The sequence below is a fragment of the Diorhabda carinulata genome, chromosome 11 (genome assembly GCF_026250575.1).
Source record: "Diorhabda carinulata isolate Delta chromosome 11, icDioCari1.1, whole genome shotgun sequence".
Lineage (NCBI taxonomy): Eukaryota > Metazoa > Arthropoda > Insecta > Coleoptera > Chrysomelidae > Diorhabda > Diorhabda carinulata.
Genome location: NC_079470.1, coordinates 6,727,157 through 6,744,452, shown reverse-complemented (window position 1 = coordinate 6,744,452; position 17,296 = coordinate 6,727,157). Strand labels below are relative to the sequence as shown.

Below are 17,296 nucleotides of genomic sequence, written 5' to 3'. Positions count from 1 at the left end.
TATGGAGTCGTTCTTCGCGACCATCAGAAATCTTTCTTTTATTATGACAGTTTTTATATCAAGTTCCTGGTATAGATCTTTATCGCGGACATATGGGTTTAATATTTATTTGTTCGAGGATAGTCCCAGAAATACTTAGACCTAGCGTGACCTAGAGATGACGGTAGTTAAGTATTTGTTTGGCAGCCATCAATAGTTGACGTTTTCAGTGAATTTGTAAACATGGAAAAAAATTGGTCATCGTTATGTGATACAATGCCTTAGCTTCAGCCCAACGAATATAAAAGCTGAACTAGATTCTACTCTGGATGAGACTGCTCCTTCGTTATCAACAGAAAAATATTGGGTAGCAGAGTTTAAACGAAGCCGTACGACCTGCGAAGACCAGCATCGCAGTGGTCGACCAAATGAGATGACGGCTCCAAAAATGTTGAAGAAAATCCACATAGAGCAAGATGGGTGCCACGTTTGCTCCCAATGGAACAAAAACAGCATCGTGAAGATGTTTCCATCGAGTGTTCGGCACTTTCCCAGAAATAAAGCTGAATTGTTGTGCCGTTTCATAACCATGAATGAAATGTAGGTCGATCACTTAACTTCCAAAAAAAAAGAACCATCAAAACAATGGACTGAAAAGGAGGAACCGACTCCAGAAAAGGCCGTTCCATCTGCAAGCAAGGTCATTTTATGCGCGTGGGATTATTCTCATTGACTATTTTGAAAAAGAAAAACTATCAATGATGAATATTATCCGAACTTATTGCAACATTTGAGCGAAGCATCAAGCAAAAACGACCGAATCTGGCTAAGAAACAGTTTGTTTCCAAAAATGAGGAAGTAGAGTCGGCAGTTAATGACTATTTTGAGGAGATTCTTATTATAAAAAGGGTAACGTTTTAGTGCAGTTATACCCCAATGTGTGTGATTTTACTCTAATATAATATTCATACCATAATTCATTTTATTCAATTTTTTTACTGGAAATGTACCTTCTACAATTTTTGTATTGATACCGCTATGCCACTCGTATGATTTGCATGCACCGTATAACGCAACTCACAGTTGTCAACTAGTTGCATCATTTGTTCATTTTTAATAATTCATTAGCCGTATGTTTTGTACGTTTTGTTTCGCTGTATTCAGGTTGTTGCACGCTGCAACATTGTTGAATCAATCCATAGGTTAATAGTAAGTTATTTTTTTATATAATACACTCAAGGATGAATATATAATCAATTCTATATGGTCTTTCGCAATAAAGATAGCTCCATAAAATCTTAAGAGTTTCAGAAATGTTGTTTGGTATCAATAAGATCTACAAATCATTGAAAAGAAAATATAAAATAGAGGTATTGGAAATATTTGACTATCTAATTAACTGTTTGTTAAAAAATAGGAAAGTTCGATCCCTTCGATGCGAATTAATGTTTAAGGTCTATTAACGAAAAATGGGACTGTTCCTTTTTATAATTCCCGGTGTCACGAAAGTTTGAACGGCAGGCATGAAAAGTGTCGTAGAGAATTTAGTGTTTGCTAAATTGGTGGCGATGATATTGAACAACTCTTAAAGTGTGAAAAACATAAAAATACCGATCGTACCACCGCGCCGCTTCGAGTTGTTCGATGTTAAACTTTTTCATGAAATCGGACGCGCTAACATCATAAAACTTGGATATCGCTGCGGCAGAAGGTGTGATCACACGATACAAGAAAACCACAGTTTTCGTTCTAATGATTGTGCATCGAAATTGACGCAATAATATTTTGATCTCAAATTTACATGCGTGCGTTCGAAATCAGAAGCTATTGTAGTAAGTGTTTTTGACGCCTACAGCGATAAAAGAATTGAAAGATGATCTTGATAAGTGCAGTTGTATTACAATACTAAACGCCGTAACCGCGGTAACAAGATAATATAAATTATTGGAAGGCTTCAATTTTACGTAGGTGTGCAAGTAAAAATTTTATATCTCCAAGACCAGTCTGGTGAAACTTCTGACATCATTGTCGTGGCATTTTGTGGGGACAATTCCAACGTCAATAAAATCTGCTGCAGACGGGCTACCTGTATATTACGAAAACGTTATTGTGAAGATATACACTCGTTTTTTTATATTTACACGATTCGAGTTGAAGCGAAGGAGTATTGCGCCGAAACTGAAACGGAATATCAACAAATGCTAGGTTATAGCAAAACCAGATGGCTTGCTATTATGCCTGCCTTGAAGAGAGTTTTAAAAATGAATCAGCCGCTAAAAAGCTATTTTTTGAGTATTGAAAAATGTCCCCTGTTACAAAAAAACTTTTTTGAAGATCCCGCATCAGAGTTTTTTCATCAAGCTGTCTTGGAGGTCAGAAATTGAAACTGCAAATGAAATTGATAAATTTAACTCAGAAACAGATCAATTAGTTTCTTCCATTTGTGGCCCGTCAACTAATATTGAAATAGTACTGATATCGATGAAGAGTTTGTGAAAAGGACGACTACAAAATTTAATAAAACAAGTCATGAATATCTGGAGCAGTGGACTTTCATTCTTATCATACAAATTGAGATATTTTATAGGATAGATTTAAAAAAGCTCCCCATATGGGAATACATTCAAAAATCTCTGGATGTATTAATTGAAATGCAATATACTGACAAAAAAAATATTCTAAAGTTTTTGATGAATTTTCATCAATTATTAAGTCGCAAAAGGAACAGAATAAAATAATTCAAATGTATCAATAATCTCAGCAATTTTTCTATTTTAATTGGAATATATTTTATGTTTGCTTGCTACGAATGCTCCAGTAGAAAGAGTATTTTCTATTATAAACAAATTGTGGGAGAAAACTGATAAAACCCAGCTACAAATTCACAAAATTAAGTTGAGTATAAAAAAACGTTTTAGGAACCTATATTTCGTGAACTAACTTTTTCTGAATAAATAAATCAATAGCTTTACCTAAAAAAATATTTCTTATATCTTTGACTACTTATTATTTGACCTAAATAAACATATGCCCGTTTTGAGTCAAATAATAAATGGTCACGTTATATTTGCCTCGCTTTCGGAAGCGTTAATTTAAAAAGTACTATTTCAAAAGGATATGGAGTTGTGTTTTCTTGATACATCTGTGTCTGCAGGCACTTGTAATATTAAATTCATGATTTATGATGGAACGTTTCTTATTACTTTCTGTTAACCGGAGAATATACTTTGAAATGACTTGTTTAGGCTAGTCAATAAGCACCATATGATTACTGGCAAAATTAATTACACCTGCGGTGAATAAACTTTATGCAGAAGAGTTGATACTATGCACGTAAATAGTATGAACAAGTAGAAATCATAAGCCTAGTTCAGACTCGGCTAGTAATTTAGAAGAGTAGGGAATAATTCAGTAATTTAGTGTGTTGCGAGAGTAAAAATTAGTATAGTGGTTTAGTATTGTAGCGTAATCAAGTAGATAGATCAGATTGTATATTTGAGGTCGAATCGAGTCTCTCACCACGTGCAGCTAACTACTAAACAATTACTAAATCAAGTCTATACGAGCGCGTTAGTTTACAACACAAAATACGAAAATGTCCCGATGGAATGAAGATACGGAATTTAAGTTTGTTCATGAAAATTTTTTAATACGAGACATTAAGTGAATTGTATAAAAACAGTCAAGCGAATAGAGTCGCATTTACTAATTTGAAGAAATAAAAAACAACCAAGTTTTCTCAAAAAATAACAACTTAATGAAAATTATTAAAATCAGTCCTTTCCCAAAGACTACCAATACTTAATAATTAACTATAAACTAACTTTTCTGGTTTTCTTGGAAGCAAATCTATTCAAATTTTAATAAAATCAATTTATTCGGAAAATTCGGATTCGATAGAGGTGATGGCCAAATCTCCTAGTCGACGCAGGCTTTAATGAGATTATCATTAGAAATGTTATGAAACTCGTATAGAAAGTAGAATAATGACTAGAATTCAGATAATAAGGTAAATGGCGTGATCAAGAACTTCAAAATAGAAATAAATCTTGAATTGTTGGAAGGAATTTGAAACTGCTTCATCACTGTCCTCGTAATAAAATAACCAGGCCTTTTCCTATGTACCGAAAAGCAGATATTCAGATTCAATAGATGATAAATCAGAATTAAACTAAATTAAAAGCGATTTTTCTCATTTTTTGTTTTATGTACTGTTAAAGTTATAGAAAAAATGCCGATGCCATAACACAAATGTTAAAACAATAAAGGAGCCGTGTGCCGTCATGAATAAACCGATGCCAGTATCCCTGATAAGCAAAGAAGCCTTTAACTATTCTTGCCCCGCCACGAATCTGACCAAACGAGGAATGAGTATAAAGTATAGATAATAATGGACCATCAAACATCATTTTAAGAAATACATATTTTGTACGCTTGATTAAATTAGATGCGATCCGCGGCCACCCATTGTTGTGGTCACCCGAGTACGGTGCACGCGTTGGACGCGCTGTACACATGCTAGTATCGGCCCTGAATACTTGACTCCAGAATAGTAATAAAATTCTAATCAAAATTTATAAAATGGTACTCAATTAAATAACATAAAGTGGATTTAACATACGAAAGTAAATCATATATAAACGAGCCTTCAGTGGCATACAGTGGGGAAAAGTACTTGTGTTTGAATGGGCATATGTAGCCGTTAGAAGGGAATACTTAAAGTAGAAAAACAGAACTCAAGTTAGTAGCCTTAATGATGATTAAGTAAAGTAAGCTCATTTCTTATAACGTAAAAAAGTAAAACCGCAGATTGCTTGTTCAGTTCGAGGTTACGCTTTCATGGTCAAGAATGATATTTTGTAAAGCAAAACTATGTGAATCAAGGGCACGTGATCGTGAGCATATCGAACAATATCGACATTTCAATTTTTCAAATTTCGGAAAAACTAGTTGACAGATATGGACGTGTCTAATAATCATCCCAAACCGGTTTCACTTCGGAAACATATCTGCACGTTGAATTCCAAGGTTACTAAATGATGATCACAATGCCGAGCCAGTTCGCATTTGTTAATTGCTCTGAGCTTAATTTGAAGAAGAAGGGATGCTTTTCTACATGAAATTGTGAATCATTGCACCTTCTAATTAAACCATATAAGTATCCCGTGAATTCGAAACACCATTGTCTGTGGGGAAAGTATTGGCAACGGTTTTTAGAATTGGAAGAATGTCTGACTATAGATTTCTTACACGGGACGTCAAATCGTTAAGCTAAGTAGCTATACAAAGGGGAGATTATCTCATTCGCAGCAGTACCATGCGACTCATAAGGACGACATTATATAAAAAAATTATTTGTAAGATATGGAGTTGTTTTTGTAATAAAAATTTTGTATATACATTAGGGTCGTTTATATTTGAATCACCTTTGTAGTTTACTGGTTAACGCAACTCAACAATAAACAACTACGAATATCTGTACAGCTTGAAGGAAATTGATAGAATGAGGTCCTCACGATTCCTATCAGGTTAAGGGCCACATCGATTGCTCAGCTTTACTTATTCTTGCCAAAACCTTCAATAATATACCTTTATCCCAATCGAGATTTAAGCATTTTTTTATTCATTTAGTATCATTTTTTTATGGATTTTAGGAAAACTGGGACGTATAACAATAAGAAAGGAACACAAACGGTTTGAAGTACATAATCAAAATACAATTGTACTAACCTTGATTTTGTGATTTTATAATAATCTTTTGAAGGTCTCGTTAAATTATGGTGTACAATTATTACTAAATTTCGGGAGTTGAAGACGACCATGAAATACGACCCTGGCTGATGAAGATCTGATAAAAAGTTGAAGCAAGAAAATATAATAAATACACATAATGATAATTGAATTTATAATTAAACTATTTACTTCAAGGTTTTCTTGCTATTATGTGAATAACAGATATTTTGGACATTAGGAAAGAGAATTACACTCGTGAGCAGAAAAATCGACATCTCTGCAATCGCAAATCACTGGAAAAAAAAACTGAACACGAAATAGTATTTTTCTCAGTTAAATCTTAAAGCTAATGGTATTAGCTTCATAATAATATAAAATATTGTAGTGTTTCTTGCTCTCACAGTCCAACACCATAACCATAAAATGTTAAGCGATTCACAACAAACAAGAATTCTACCTGAATATAGACACAACAAGTGATAAAGTTTTTCAAGCTGTCACCCTATTGCGACAAGGCCAGAATCAGCAAGAAGTGGCAGTTGCACTGAACACGACTCAGTCTGCTGTTTCTAGAGTTTACTGTCAATACCAAGAGATTGTTGAAAAAAAAAGATGCATTTACCAAAGAGATTACCGATTCATTGTCAGCACTTCGCTGAGAAATCGGGCACTCACTGGAGTCCAACAAGAGCTCAGAGAAACACAAAGAGTGGCTGTGAGTAGCTGGACAGTAACAAAAAGACTTGAAGCAGCTAATCTTGAGCCAAAAAGACCAGCTACAATACGTCTAAGATTCGACAGTGAAAATATCAATTTCTCTTTGCAAACGAAAGCAGAGTGTGTCTGCATGGTAGCGATAGAAGAGGATAAGTCTACAGATGACCTCTAGAACGATTTGCATAAAAGACAACATGGCATTTAGAGGAGTTTCTTGGATGGTTCGGGCGGGCATTTCAATAGAAGAAAAAATCTAGTTGGTTTTTATTGATACTATACTTATGCAATAGAATGCCCGTCCAGATACTGCAGGTTCCGTACGGCAGTATTTATAGGATGTCGACATTACTGCTATGGATTGGCCAGTGCGTAGTCTAGACCCAAATCCTACCGAGCATTTATGGGATAAACTTAAAGGGAAAGATTTCACTAAAAATCCTGTTGCAGCCACGAAATCAGACCTCAAAACACTGAAGAATGGGATTGTATCTAACAAGATCGGGTAAAGAAACTTCCTTCCTGTTCGTTTGATATTTTTGATTTATTAAATAATAACTCAGTATCAACATTGACTACTCATGGCTTTGAGATGTTAACATCAGACTTTTGATCGCGAGCGTGCAACTTGAGTCTATTGTTTTGCTCACGAGTGTATAAAGAAGAAATTCAAAAGATTTTTGATTTGGTTTTAGACATCCAGTTCATACTAATGATAATTATTTGTTTATAAGAAGATTGAGAGGAAACATGTTCATGAAACTACTAGATAACTTAAAAGTTAATGAACTCATGGGGTAACATTTTAATATTTCTGTCATTCGAAACTAGGTTTACAAAAATGGAAAATAGATACGCCATATTCAAAAGATATATTTTTCAAAGTTATATGTCTGGACTATATAGATTCTGAAGTATTATTTTTTACAATTTTATTCTTTGGACCGTTAGGGCGATAAAGGAGAATGTTTTAGACATATTTTAAAAACAAACGCGATCTCTAGGTCTTCTATCTTAGCTTTCTTAACCAAATTTAAGGATCATAAACAAGGTATTCGAATTCTAAAAATACAGTTTTATAGCTTTTTTATGAGATTCATAAAGACACTATCCGTGTTCTATTTCACGCTTTAATATTGTAATATATAAGGTGAAATAAAAATAAACTACTACTGTTGTATACATTTGTTGGTTTTTGATTATAGCTACAACAAGCATGAGTTTTTGGATTACAATGATAACGAACAATTAACAAATGTTGAAAAAACATCTATTAATAAGAAAAACAAAAACACTAAATTGTATTACAGTGTGTGCCATAACTTTTAGCACTAAACCTAACTGTATTAAAAAAGGAATGTAACTGTCCTAATTACTTTGTTAAAACATTGATAAAGATGAGGTATCTTTTACACAGCATAAAAATAGAATGATTAAAGCTTGTATTAATATATTTTTTTAATTCTTTGAGAGATCTTGTGTTAAAATATCCCTATTTACCACGATTATGAAGTACATATATTGTGATTCATTTAAAAGTTAATAATAAATTCTCTCGGCTTTGTTTACTTCCGTTGAAATACTATCTTATTATTGTATTATCATTTACTAGCAAACTTACAGGAAATTATTGTTTTTTACTAGCTTTTGATTACAAGTAATAATAAAATGGATGTAAATAAGAAGATAACATCGTGTCCATATTATTATTAAGTGTTAATGCAATGTTCAATGTCTTTGTTTTGCGAGCACATACACAAAAAGAAGATTTTTGAGTCGTTAACAATAATTTTAGTACATGTTAGATTGTACGGTTTATAAAAAAAACATAATATTTTGTGTATCCTTAAGCCCTATGGAAGTTGAATTCTAAAAAATAATAAAGTTAAATTTGAACAAAAAAAAATTAGTTCGAAAGATCAAAACATAACATTATAGAATAATTTCGGTCCGATTGGTATTCATGACATCCAATTCTGGGCCACTTCTCCGAGTTTTTATGGTCGTATATCACGGAATGACAGGAAAAATGTTTTTGTTAATGAGTTTATTATGAAAAAGTGGATAAATAGAAAATAAATTGATAGGTTTGAACAGATGCATTTCTCAATTTCAGTCGATAGTTGAGGTCGCCAAGCCAAGTTGTATGGCACGTCAACCTTTTGAAACTACACCTCGCTCAGATCAGTCATTCATATCCTAACAAAAAATTATTAATCATGTGTGAAAACGATCACCATATATAAAATCTGGCTTCATTTTTGAACAAATAAAGTCCAATGATACCACCAGAGTGTAAACCACAACAAACGGTGCATTTTTTAGAGGTAATGTAGTGTTCAAATTCTCCTTTACAGGCAACGAACTGATAATTTGTATTTTCTCCCACACTTTTGTATAAAATGGCGATGTTCTCTTCAGTGTGAGGTACACAGTTGAGAGAATATGTGGTATAAAGTCTAAGCACGGTTATACGGAGGACTTGTAACTTGTACATTTTACCAAATGGTGCATTTTTATGGTCGTAGTGGAATTTGTCAAGTTTGTTATACATTGATTTCCCCCAAATTGGCCAATTTTGTTTATTAATAAAAGAAGATAAAAACTAGCCTCATAGCTGAACATTTGCCAGAAAACAACAGTTAATCTCACAACTACTCTAGAGCCCAATGAATGAAAGATATAATGTTCTCTTGACTTAAATTCCAGCAAATTGATCTTATACGGTGTGGTGGAGATCTTGGGAAAAATATTCTACGCGGTAGACGAACAGAGCCTCAATTCCTCCTCCACGACGAATCGATAAATTTGCATCTTCTTCCACAATTTCATTTGCGCAGTTATATTCTTTTCACAAAGTGCATTTTTTGACGAGTTGATGTAATAACTTACTTTAGAAAGTATGAGGTACGAATTATAGTTACAGTTCAACGTGTGGTTTGTGTCGTTTGTTGTTTTAGCGACAATATATGATGATTTGACAGATTATAACGATGATAAATGTCAAAAAGTACGCGCAGTATAAAAGTTAATTCGACACCCACACTACAAACACCCACACAAGAAACTATAAAGAGAATTGAGAAAGATGCAAGACTGGATTTGAAGACTGTTCCAATCGAATAGATTTGTCTTCTGGGAATAAGATTAATGTTATTGTTTACAATAATAATAAATAACTCTAGCGATTAAATATAAAAACCGAACGTTCGCGCCTTTCTAATATTATTTACCTATGAGAAATATTAAAACGAGGATGTTGTGAAAATTTACGATTTATTGAAAACGTCCGTTTATTTAACTCGTTATAATGAACAAATATGTTATGTAATACATTTCAGACATTCACCGCATTATTCCAGTATACATTGAAACCATGTTTGCAATTCGAATATTGTTTTTGACTTGCTGGAGCTCCTCGGTAATGCATGTTACCACGACCAATTTAAACAATCGAGTCAATAAAATTCATTATAATTATCAATTTGCAGGTGTACAATTAATTATAGAGTCTTTTATTATATTGATTGAAAGCTAATAAATCACAATAGATATTATACATATTGCTACATTGTAATTTATCATTTTTAATGTCAATGCTTCTCAGAGCATTACCTTTCTTTTATATTTGTGTACAAAAGAGAAACAGGTGTTAATGTTCGTACTACAGCAATGTCATTTTTTTTATTTATAAGTCGTTTAAAAAGAATCGTACTAGTTACGAACCTCTTTAAGATAGACTAAACAGAATACATCAGTTTCTCTTTAAATTAGAATAAACAAATTATATCGGATGGGGTCTTATCTCCACAAATTCTAAAAAAATATTATTAAATAAACAAATTATTACCAATTTTGTTAATTCTTCAAACCGAAAGAAATTTAGATAGATAAAACTTTAAATAGAACATTCGATGCCGAGTCATCAATATTTTTTTCTATAAATTAACCAGCCAAAATTTTACAGCTCACTCTGTCTTCAGTCTTAGTTTCGTTAAGTAGGACAGTCACAACTAAAAAAGAATAATTAACAAAATCAAAATTTCAATTTCTACAAGTTGCAGCTGCAGGAATGCTGGATAAAGTTTTACGTGTTTATAGTTGTAGCTGAAGCATGTAACTTTTTCCTCTCTTCCTCACTCCAACTATAACTGGTTTTAGGAATAAAATGATAAAAAATATGCAAATATTTTTTGAATGTGAAATATAAACTTTGAGAGTTTGCTAAAAGAACACGTCACGTCAACCAAATATTTGGTTTTTCTATATAATGATACCTTCCTGTTACTTAAACAAGGAGTGAGTAGCTTTTTGTGTTAATTAAGAACTGCACTCATTTCTTCTATCATTTATTATTAATTGCACTGAAATAAAAAATTGGATTAATCAATATAAATGAGAAGATATTTCAATCAATACGACCAATGGTGGTGTATAGATTCAATGTTTGGTTGCTGTCCAAATGAGTTACTGAAGTTCGATATTTCGATTTCAGAATCTTCGTTTTCTACTAGAGCTGTATACAACGATAAATTGAAAGTCAAATAAGGAGTAAAGGTACTTTGCATTATCAATGAAGTTCGCAAATTCTTCAGCCAGCAAATTTCTATAAAATTCCTGCACAGATTTCCTGTATTTTGAAAGTAAAATAACGGACTAAGTTACTTCAATTCTCTTGTCCACACTCCGGTGTTTAAAGTATTAAACCTGATTGTTTAATTTGAACAAAACAAATTTCTGATTTTAAAAAAGATCCCCCATGCCGGAATAGATCCTTACGTAAGCCGAAGCTAGCCCACGGCTGGAGGTTTCCCATCGCTGATGCAAACAATCGTTTCTCAACCTCTTCGAAAGCCTAACAATATCGTAATCTATCTGTTTTATTTAGATTAAATACACTTTAGACATTTTTAAAGATTCCAATTTTTTGCTTTAGACTTATACCTCTCCACCATTATTTTGATACTGATCGATTCCGATTCTAATATGCAGAATACTTAAAAAGTAGAGTGCGAATTCAGTGTAATAATCTATTCTACGTTTCGTAATAGTTATTTACGTTATAAGTCTAGGAAGTGATTTGGTACGGTACGAGATAAATTTTTATGGACGAGGCGACGAAGGAGCCGAGTCAAGAATATCTAATCGAGTATCGTAATAATAACTTCACGGACGTATACCGTAATGAGCTATTTTTATATTGTTTTCGGTTTTAAATAAAAAGCCAAATTATATTAAAATATTAAATGTCATACTTGACCATTTTACTGAAAAACAGTCACTAAGGTAACATAGTACTGTCAAGTCGACTTTACAATACAGTATGGGAAAAAATGTTTTCAAATACTAATATATCCAGTGTGTTTGATCTGAAACCCTGCTAAGAAGTATGTGTACACATGAAGTATTACTAGATTTGCTGCAATCTTTTTTGATATCGAAAATTAAGTTGGAATTTCGTCTTCAAAGTCTGAAAGTGAATAAATATATTGAGTTTTCATACTAATGAACAATTTTAGTGGAAAAAATATCTTCGTCGGAAAATTTCACATCGATTTCATAACTAATAAACTATACTTTCCAATGCATCCAACATTTTTAAACATCTTTACATTCTTTATATTCATTTCAAGATTTTGACTCATCCATATTTAACATGAGTTCTTATCACAACTGATATCGTAAATACCAATCTTTACCGAATCTAGTAATTTATCCTTGGGTTTACTCAACGAGAAATGGGGGAAATGGGGGAGTAAAAGTCGACTGGTCATTTTATATTGGATGTTATGGAAAGAATCAACCGGGACATACCGGCATGTAGCGACATTTTTCCTAAATACATCTACTTACAACTTACTTATTCTAAGGTATCTAAAAATTGCAAGTAGATTGTATAGATGAATATTGTGAATTGACTTCCTACTGATACAGTATAACAAAAAAAATTTTATCTTTTGTTTTTTTTAAACTATGAATATTGTGGCGAGTTGCTTCTAGGTTCATTTCAACCCATCAAAAGATCGTCCTTGGTACGGTGACGATTAGAATTGAGTAAGCAAGGAAAACTCTGAACAACAAGAGGACACTTCTGGCAAACCGCAACCTCAACCTGGAACTCCGGACTAGAATGCTTCGCTGTTAGATATTTTTTGTTCTTTGTACGGATGCGAGAGTTGGACCATGGATGCGGCCACAGAGAAAAAAATTGATGCGTTCGAAATGTACGCCTTTATACGAATGCCGCGGATATCTTGGACGGAACATAAGTCCTACAGCAAATGGATAAACATAAAGTACTTCTCACGACAGCCAAGAAGAGAAAGTTGCAGGACATATAATGAGAGGCGAGCGATATGAGAGAAGGAAAACGGTCGGTCGGTCATGGTTGAAAGATTTGCGCAGATGGCTCGGAGAGAAATTTTCAGAGCTGCGGTTTCTCGTGCGACAATAGCCATTTGGATCACCACCAACCTCCGTAGGGAGACGGCGTAAGATTCCGTTTTGTGTTCCAACCGACTAAGGTATGGTTTGAGAGTGCCGTTTCTGAGTCTGACTTTTCGATACTTGGTTGATAGCAAGTACTGTTACAACAACCATATATAGCAAATATCATTTAAACGCTTCCAAAAACTTTCCATATCAGCAGGTTGGAACAAGCCTTTCATTCAAATATACAAATGACACTTTTAATAATAGTATTGCTATGATTGAATTGAATTTGAAACAAATAATGAGATAATGTTAAGGTTGTGGCATATTTCATACTAACGACAAACCAGATACCTAATATAACTAAAATTTTTTGCTTCAAACTATCAAACGAAACTATTTGAAATAGTTTGTGAACTGGCACTTTCCAACTCATTTAATATACTACGTTGTTTACGTTATAAACCTTGAAAGTGAATATAAAAAGCAGCTGTATTAAAATTCAAATGAGTTGAAAACAAATAATTCATTAAAAATAAAAATTTATTTTAATTCCAGCATATATTCTTTCGGGGATAACTTTCTACTCTCCTTTACATTATTCATTTTGAATCACTTTTTTTGTTCTAATGATTCCAGTCAAATGATGGAAATGGCCATTAGGATTTCCGTATATTATTATAATATGCATAAGCAAGAACATAATCCTATTAAATTAATTTTTTTTTGAACTTTAATCATGCACCACTTATCACACAGCTACCTACTTTCCAAGAGCATTTCAGTTGTGTTCTATTGGATTGGAATGGCGTCAATTCAGCATTCAGTGGTGTGTAGGTCAATACGTCCACGAAAATTTATTCCTCCCCAAACCATTTCCTTTCTCTATCGGATGGGATAAGGTTCTAGGTTCTTATACATTCTTATACGATTATTATTTGTAGAAAGAGTAAATCTAGATTAGACCCTGCCATAATCAGCTTCAGGTGTTCTATAGCGTCGGTTAACCTTTGAACGCGATGTTATGTAGTCTTCTTGGTTATCTCAATCTGCTTCTAACTGATATCCCTGATAATAATCTGGCAAGATTATATTGTGGTTGTATGGTCTTTTAAAGTTTGCAACTGCAAAGAGAGATCCTGCGCTTCAGTTATGCAATGCGGATTTGTTTCTAACCAAATAACAGCAGATTGTGTTTCAGCATTTGTTAAGTATACATGGATTCACTACAAGTGTATAGAATAGTGTTCATCTGCTCACTAAGTTGACCCGGGTGTGGACAACATCGAAAAATAAAATGTCGTCGTGATATTTGTCGAAAGACAATGATAAACATGGTACAAGAGAAGAAGCTTTCATTTGAGGGGATAAATTGAACTACACCAACAAAATCATGAGCAAGTATCTATTAAAAAGAAAAACGTGCAATAAAAGGTATTACATAACAATATACGGTGTATATGGAAACTATGGAATAGACTTCACTTTTAGAATGCATTTTATAAATCCGATAAACTTGATAATCGTTTACTTGATTCAATAATTTTTCAAATTACTAATTTCTGGAGTAAAACATAATTATTTCAACGTGTAACTATTTCTACTTTGACCCTTGTATATTAAACTCACTAGAGTTAATTAAGTTTACAAATAAAGTGTTGAAACTATTTATTAGTTTATTTTAGTTTAGAATCTAGTTAGCTGGGTTTTATTTAGAAATCCGAAATTGTACTCCCGGGGTTATTTACCTCAATTCCTGAATTCTCAATGAAAACTTTGCTGTATGCATTGACGTTCAAACGTTTTGGTTGTCATATATATCCATTGCGTTCAATTTACAAACTGTCTTTCACAAACTAGAGAAAATTCACAATTTAACTGAGAAAATGTTGAAATTAAAAACAAAAAACAGAAATTATTACTTTTATTTCATAAAAAATGAGTATCAAAACTGCACATATTTATAATAAAACAAAACAAACAAAAACACAAAAAAAACTGAAAAATACATCCCTAAACCTGTTTTTTAAGTTAGAGTTTTAATTCCTCTTCTTCGAGCCACGTTTGGTTATCCGTTTTTCAGCCTGAAGGAACGCAATGACAAATCTATCACCACAACCCCAGTCCTGTAGAGGAGCAACTCCTATATCAGGACTAAACCCAATAAACCTTCCTCTATATAAAAAAAATCCTTATCCCACCTAAAATATACCCAACGAATCTCTCTTCCTCTTTTTGCAGGTTATAGGAAGAGCAAGTCATTTTTGTAGTTTTGTAATAATCAAAATGATATTTTTCTTATAAACAATAAGCAAAATAAAGACCAGTTAATTTTTTTTTCAGCTGTCACTTCGGTCGTCTCAATAAGTAACCGTGGCATTTTCTTACCAAAACCAATTTTAATAATGAGAAAAGCATCAAAACCATCCATAAATTGTGAAAAATAAATTCCAAAGTAGTATTGAAAGAAATATCTGAAAATGTCGATTCAAAATAACGTGTCGGATTAATTCTATACTATAAAGTTTTTAGTGTAACGGGTTTTTAAAGACTATATAACAGTTACAAAGAGAAATTAAAATTATTTATAAAATGCCTTGAAGATGATCGAATGTGGATATTATATTTGACACGTTTATAGAATTTGTCGCTGGAAGAAAAAACTTTTCATTCTATCTTGAGAATTATTTATTCAGTTACAAAAAATTCAATGAATTCAATATCGAATTGTTCCTGCATCGAACATATTGCCAAAACCTTTAAAGAATGAGTTTCGAATTTACATTTCTGAATGAGAAAGTGTATACAGTAGATAAGATAAATACCAAGCGAAACGTTAAATAATTTGAGTTATAGAGGTTTTTAATTACTAAGTGTTTAAGTTGAAGAGTTTTTAATGGTTCGAATGGGACGAATGCTAAAAGTTACTGATACAATACGAAGTTACTGTACTTTAGACTGTTACTTAGTCTGTTGTTTACATTTGAAGCAATTTGGTAAACACATGTAAGCAATGGACAATAACAATGGTAACAAGGAAGTTTTTTTGTTTGCACATTCATGCAGAATCACTCACTGTTAATTAAAGTTACAAATGTCGTCGTTGTTAACTGATGAGGTGCGAAGCCCAAATTACTTGTTTAACTTAGAGTTTTTGGACACCGAGGGAAAGGGATCACAACATTTTATGCTTTGGTATGCAGTCTAATGTCAAAGTTTTAAGGTTATTTAATTTTTTTATGTAAAAAGCAAGCACAAGAGGGTAAATTCTATTGCACCCGAGTAGTTCAAGAGGTGCCTGCAGTATGAAGCCTATGGATATTGATATTAAACTTCTGTAAGTTGTAGTGTTTGGGAGAGACGTGCCTTGGTAGCTGGTTCCATAGGCTTGAGCACCTCCAAAAAAAGTCCCACTAATTTGACGTTATGGGTGTCTGCTGGCGAACTCTGTGTTCATGCGCCACGTATACCTGTCGATTAGGTCTTTCAAATTCTGCTTTAGGTGGTATTATGTGTTAGACAACTCAGAAGAGCATTTGCCGTGGTCAAGTTTCTGGTCAATTCTAGATCATCTATAAGTTAAATTGCTCTCTTCTGTATTGGGTATGCTTGGGAGTCGAGCTCCAAACGTGCGAGCATAAGTTCAAAGATGGATGAATCTCGGGCTTATAGAGGAGAAGGAGCTGTTGCGGAGTATACAGCCTTTTGGTCTTAAAGAAGGCTGCAATTTTTTGTGCAGCTATCTCAGCTAATTCGTGACTATCTTAAGACATATTGCTCCTAACCTCGACAACCAACAGGCGGTGATGGTGATATTTTATAGCTAGGCAGGTCCAAATACTGAGCCGCAGTGTGAGTCTTCTTTTGTTAAAAACGTAATTATATCTTTCGCAAAGCTGTTTCTACGGAGTGGTTAACCTCTTTCCAATTTTCCCAATACTGTTCCTTGTGGATCATCTATCTTCACTAACGAGTTTGACATTTTCATATCACCTACTTTCACGCGTTGGTTTTCCGTTCTTTACAATATGAAGGACCCCAAGTTGTCACGTTGCCGTTGATGTTTGAACACTCACCGTATTTTCTCCATTAGTTTACTAAGAATTTCGTCTTCCGATATTTTTTTCCACTGAAGGTCACGGTACGTCGGTGAATCGACCTAAATACTGCACGTATTATGCCATTGTTACTTGGCTTGTCAAATAGAATGTTGTAAGAGACGGTGTCAAATGCTTTCATTTCGAGGACTACTGATTCATTTTTTATGATTTTCTTTTAGAAAAATAATGATATCAACTCGATTGAATTCTGTTATTCAATTTTTTTCATAAATTAGTTTTGGACTGAAATTTTATGATGCCACTTTTTTTGTTCACGTCTTTGTTGATATTCGATCTATCAACCACGGTATTGATTGTAAGCTTCGTTCACAAACCAT

The 17,296-nt window shown here is 33.2% G+C and overlaps 1 protein-coding gene across 2 annotated transcripts in view; it reads right to left on the bottom strand.

The window, feature by feature from the left end:
• LOC130899529 (sestrin homolog) overlaps window positions 1–17,296 on the bottom strand; it is a 157,037-nt gene that overhangs the window by 26,080 nt on the left and 113,661 nt on the right. The gene's annotated exons all lie outside the window — the stretch shown is intronic.